This window comes from Chiloscyllium plagiosum, unplaced genomic scaffold (genome assembly GCF_037043375.1).
Source record: "Chiloscyllium plagiosum isolate Xiang-an unplaced genomic scaffold, Cpla_swu_hap1 HiC_scaffold_21, whole genome shotgun sequence".
NCBI classification, from domain to species: domain Eukaryota; kingdom Metazoa; phylum Chordata; class Chondrichthyes; order Orectolobiformes; family Hemiscylliidae; genus Chiloscyllium; species Chiloscyllium plagiosum.
This window is the reverse complement of record NW_028270159.1, coordinates 12936936-12942935: the sequence shown is the minus strand read 5'-3', so window position 1 is coordinate 12942935 and position 6000 is coordinate 12936936. Positions and strand designations below refer to the sequence as shown.

General features: G+C 47.5%; 1 protein-coding gene across 12 annotated transcripts in view; it reads left to right on the top strand.

The window, feature by feature from the left end:
- LOC122564941 (dynamin-1) overlaps nucleotides 1-6000 on the top strand; it is a 251392-nt gene that overhangs the window by 31997 nt on the left and 213395 nt on the right. The window lies entirely within an intron of this gene.

Here is a 6000-nt window from a genome sequence, read left to right as displayed (position 1 = left end):
GTGATTGTAACAAGGCCAGCTACACAATGAGTTCTCAGATTGGGGTTGTTAATCTGATCCAGTCAAGGAGTCCTGGCTGTCATTAAAAGGTTGAGAGTCAGGGATGCTGACACTGTGGTACCTGACTCTGTACGAGGCAGTACTATAGTCAAGGGCTGCTGGTTGCCAGGATTGAAGGGTGTGAGCTATAGAGAGGCTGAATAGGCTGGGGCTGTTTTCCCTGGAGCGTCGGAGGCTGAGGGGTGACCTTATAGAGGTTTATAAACTCATCAGGGACAGGGATAGGGAAGGGGAGTCCAAAATTAGGGGGCATAGGGTTAGGTTGAGAGGAGAGAGATTTAAAAGAGACCTGAGGGGCAGCATTTTCACGCAGAGGGTCGTGTGTGAATGGTATGAGCTGCCAGAGGAAGTGGTGGAGGCTGGTACAATTGCAAGCACGGTGGCTCAGTGGTTAGCACTGCTGTCTCACAGCGCCAGGGACCCAGGTTCAATTCCCATCTCTGGCAACTGTCTGTGTGGAGTTTGCACATTCTCCCCGTGTCTGCATGGGTTTCCTCCGGGTGCTCCAGTTTCCTCCCACAGTCCAAAGATGTGCAGGTTAGGTGAATTGGCCATGCTAAATTGCCCATAGTGTTAGGTATAGGGGAATGGGTCTGGGTGGGTTACTCTTCGGAGGGTTGGTGTGGACTTGTTGGGCTGAAGGGCTTGTTTCCACACTGTAGGGAATCTAAGCTAATCTAATGCAGCATTTAAAAGGCATCTGGATGGGTATATGAATAGGAAGGCATTAGAGGGATATGTGTCAAATGGGGCTACATTAGGTTAGGATATCTGGTCAGCATGGACGAGTTGGACTGAAGGGTCTGTTTCCATGCTGTACATCTCCTTGTGTAGTGAAAAGGTGACTTGGTGATGGAATACCAGCCTCAGAGGAGTTAATTAAAGAGACATTCCTCACCCGGCCAGGGCTGTGGGTAGTTACTCCAGTGAGACAATCTCACCAGGTTTGAAGAATCCAAACACAGGCTGAGAAGCAAGTGCCACTTTTGCTGTGAGGGGGTGTGGTAACTACCATGCACAGTCACACAGACCAGCGCCTGCCAGCGGATGGTGACCCTCATCAATGTGGCCCAAGGCACCAAGAGGCGCTATGTGAATGCAAGTCCTTGGAACAGTCATTGTTTCACAATTTTGGGAACGCAGAATGAGGACACCAGCAGCGTTGTACATGCCTGGCTTCATGGTGAACATATGGCCCAGATTTGTTTCAGTCAGCAGAGTGTGCCCATGTGACATGCCATTGTCACTGCCAGGAACAAACCCTCTGAACCTGAAGGAGAGCCAGTCAAACCACCCACCGCCCCCCCCCCCCCCGCCGAGTGGATCAGCTCATTGACCGCAGGGAGGAAGGCCTTGTGGGGTGACAGTGTGTTTAACAGCAGCGCCCAGTTCACCAGCATCTCTGGGCTTTGTCTTTTTGGATTAACCGGGAAAGAGCTGAGCAAGCCTAAAACAAACAGTGCCTTTTGCACCAATCGGAATGTCTCAAATACACCAGTGTGAACTTTCTCATGGAACTAGTAGTGGAATTTTGTCTTCTTGCTGTTTGAGTGTCGATGTTCGGAGACTTGGGTTGCTTGTGTGAGATAGGCAGGAGATGTGCTCACAGGTACGCCAAGCACTTAGGAAGGAAAATGGTAGATTGGCCATTACTCTAAAGGGGTTGGAGTGCAGGAATATAAAGGACTTGTTCATGGGATAGGGTTTTGGTGAGACCATACCTGAAGTTTCATGTATTGTTTTGGTCTGCACTCTTAAACAATTCAGGATGGGTATATGAATAGGAAGGGTTTAGAGGGTTATGGGCCAAATATTGGAAAATAGGACTAGATTAGGTGAGGATATCTGGTCGGCATGGTTGAGTTGGACTGAAGGGTCTGTTTCCGTGCTGTACATCTCGATGACTCTATGACTCTAATTGCACTGGAGGGCGTGCAGTGTAGGTTCAGTGAATCAGCCCTCGAGATGTCCTGGTTGCTTTAAGGATGACAGACTGGACAAATTGATCCTGTATTTTGTGGGGTTTAGCAGAATGAGAGGCCATCTTATTGAAAGGTACAAGATTGGGAATGGCCTTTTGGGGCTGATGCTACAGCAGAAACTGTCTCAGGAAAAGGTGCTGATCATTTTGGACTGAGATGAGGAGACTGTTTGTTTGGAGAAACCTTTAAGATTTCTCTATCCCCGGCGGTTGTGAATGATCCACCATTGGGGCTGGGGACGACAGATATTTGGCATCTTCAAGAATTGAGGGTAATGAGGAGTGGACAGGAAAGTGCGGTTGAAGCTGAAGAAGATGGTGATAGCAAATCTATTGGTGAGTTTGTACAACGTGGTGAGTAGTGTCATAGAGTCATCGAGATGTACAGCACAGAAACATACCCTTAGGTCCAACTTGTCCATGCCGACCAGTTATCCTAACCTAACCTAGTCCCACTTGCCAGCACTTTGGCCCACATCCCTCTAAACCCTTCCTCTTCATATATACATCCAGATGCCTTTTAAATACTATAAATGTACCAGCCTCCACCGCTTCCTCTGGCAGCTTATTCCACACATGTACCACCCTCAGAGTGAAAAAGTTGCCCCTTAGGTTCCTTTTATATCTTTCCCCACTCACCCTAAACCTATGCCCTCTAGTTCTGGACTCCCCCACCCCAGGGAAAGGACCATGCCTATTTGCCCTATCCATGTCCCTGATGATTTTATAAACCACTATAAGGTCATCCCTCAGCCTCCGACACTCCAGGGAAAACAGCCCCAGCTTATTCAGCCTCTCCCTAAAGCTCAAATCCTCCAACTCTGGTAACATTCTCATAAATCTTTTCTGAACCCTTTCAAGTTTTGCAACATCCTTCCAATAGGAGGGAGACCAGAATTGCACACAATATTCCAAAGTGGCCTAATGAATGTCCTGTACAGCTGCAACATGACCTCCCAACTCCTATACTCAGTGCACTACCAATAAAGGAAAGCATACCAAACGCCTTCTTCACTATCCTATCTACCTGCGACTCCACTTTCACGGAGCTATGAACCTGCATTCCAAAGTCTCTTTGTTCAGCAACACTCCCTAGGACTTTACCATTAAGTGTATAATCCTGCTAAGATTTGCTTTTCCAAAATGCAGCACCTCACTTTTATCTAAATTAAACTCCATCTGCCACTCCTCAGCCCATTGGCCCATCTGATCAAGATCTTGTTGTAATCTGAGGTAACCTTCTTTGCTATTCACTACGCCTCCAATTTTAATTTCATCTGCAAACTTAATAACTATACCTCCTAAGTACACATCCAAATCATTTATGTAAATGACAAAAAGCAATGGACCCAGCACTGATCCTTGTGGCATTCCACTGGTCACAGGCCTCCAGTCTGAAAAACAACCCACCACCACCATCCTCTGTCGTCTTCTACCTTCGAGCCAGTTCTGTATCCAAATGGCTAGTTCTCCCTGTATTCCATGAGCCCTCACCTTACTAACCAGCCTATCATGAGTAACCTTGTCAAACGCCTTACTGAAGTCCATAGAGATCACTTCCACCACTCTACCCTCATGAATCCTCTTTGTTACTTCTTCAAAAAACTCAATCAAGTTTGTGGGACATGATTTCCCATGCACAAAGCCATGTTGACTACCCCTAATCAGGCCTTGCCTTTCCAAATAAATGTAAATCCTGTTCCTCAGGATTCCCTCCAATAATGTGCCCACCACCGAGGTCTGGGATGTAGATTCTTCTTCCAACTTGAAATCAAAGTCACATTAAGGTGTCACTTCAACATCCCACTCTGTTCCCTGGCCAATGTCTCTGTCTCAGGCTTGCTGTAGTGCTCCAGTGAAGGTCAGCATAAGCTGGAAGAGCAGCTCCTCATTTTCCACTTGAGGACCCTGCATCCTTCTGGACTCAATGTTGATTTCCATAATTTTAGGGCCTGAACTTCCCCATGTCCTTGCCCAATCTCCAAACACCAGGCCTTGTTGTCATACGTGCTGTTACCACAATCAACCCATTGTCAGCCACTAGTATCCCCCATTAGCAGCTAATCATTTCCCAGATTGACCTTTAACCCCTCCTTTGTCCAACTGTTGATCTGTCTTTGAGCTGTATCTCCATTTATCGTTCACTCCTTCCCCCCCCTCCCCCATTCCCCAACCCATGTTTTGCATGAAGATTAACTCTTTCCCAGCTGCCATCAGTTCTGTTAACTCTGATTTCTCTCCACAGATGCTGCCAGACCCTGCTGAGTTTTTCCAGCAATTTCTGTTTTTGTTTCATGTAAGGAGAGATCTGGTGAGGTGACCAAGACTTGGTCAAACAGAGAAGTTTTTAAGGGGCATTTGAGATGAAAAAAGAGAGGCAAGGAGGGAATTCCAGAATTTGGGCCCAGGCACGTTCGCTAATGGTGGAGCGATGGTGATTGGGAACGTACAAGAGTCTAGAGTTTGAGGTGTCTTTCCTAGTTTTGATGTAATGTCAACAAATAGCTTGTTTAGCAGAGAGATTCAACCCAACAATCTTGGGACATTTCAATACACTTGACATTCCATCACTGCTGTGTTGTAGGAAGGATAATGGCCAGATGATGTACCATTGGCTGAGGGATAAATATTAACCAAGGAATCAAGGATCTTGCCCCCTCTATAAAATTGTATTATTTAATTATCTAAGAGGGATCTGACAGCTTTGGTGACTCCTGTCAGTCTGAAATCAAAATGATAGACTCGTTCTCTGCTGTGAAACTGAAATTTGACTCCATGGTGGGAGCTTTTGTTCAAAAATTCATTCTGTCCCAAATATTGTCTGGAGAGCAGGTAAACACATTGCCATCGGTCTTGAGTCACATGTAGGTCAGACCAGGTAAAGATGGCAGATTGTCTCCCACAAGAGCATTAGTGAACCAAGTGAGTTTTTCTGATAAATCACCACGTTTACACGGTTGACACTGAGACTTAGCTTCTTGTTGGAAATTTTTACTGAATTCAACTTTCACCATCTGCCATGGTGGGATCCGAGGCCATGTCATGTGACATTTATCGAGGGTTCCGGCTTACTAGACGATTGGATGGTGAACCTCTCCTCTTGTTCATCCACTGGCTGTCCCGGGGGCTGTTGTATTGTGTGACGGTGTTCCCCATGTATGTTGGACTTGGTGGCCTGTCTCCTGGTTGGTTTGGAGGTGGGATGGATATTTAATGAGGCTGGATGTTGGCATACCTGAGCCCTAGGGCTTCCCTGCATGGGCATCCAGTCAGGGGGCACAGCTGCCAATTGAATGGGGCGCCTAATGGTGAAGTGAACGACATTGGTGCTGGTATTAACCCTGTAGTGGGTGGACCTGTTGACCCGCAGTGTGCATGATAAGACTATAAGACCATTAGACATTGGAGTGGAAGTAAGGCCATTCAGCCCATCCACTGCGCCATTCAGTCATGACTGATGGGCATTTCAGCGCCACTTATCCGCACTCTCCCCATATCCCTTAATATCGCATGTGTCCCTCCTCCAAAAGCACTCAGAGTCCGATTGAGGGTCATTGGGAAGGGTGGGGGTTTACTGGGAGACACCTCTCTACCCTGGTAGCTGCTGACTTCTCTGTCTACCCTCCTGAGACCCTCATCCTACAAACCCATCTCCTGCTACCAGCTGCCTGAGTCTCTGCCCCGTCCTAGGGCTCCAGTTGGACTTGGGTCCAGAAGCAGCTGCAGTGTCTACACTGGTGCTGCCAGTCAGCAGGGCTACTGCCTGTCATGGGTCAATTGCTGCCAGTGAGTGAGGTATCTGCCCCTGGCAAGGCCCAACACTGGCATACTGATGTGCCAGAATGGCACAGAGCTGGAATTCCCTGGAGACCCAATGAATGTGGGTCTCTGTCACTGGGTCTCCAGCCCCCAACCCCTGTCAATAAAATCCAGCCCCGAGAATTAATGATATCCCTTCC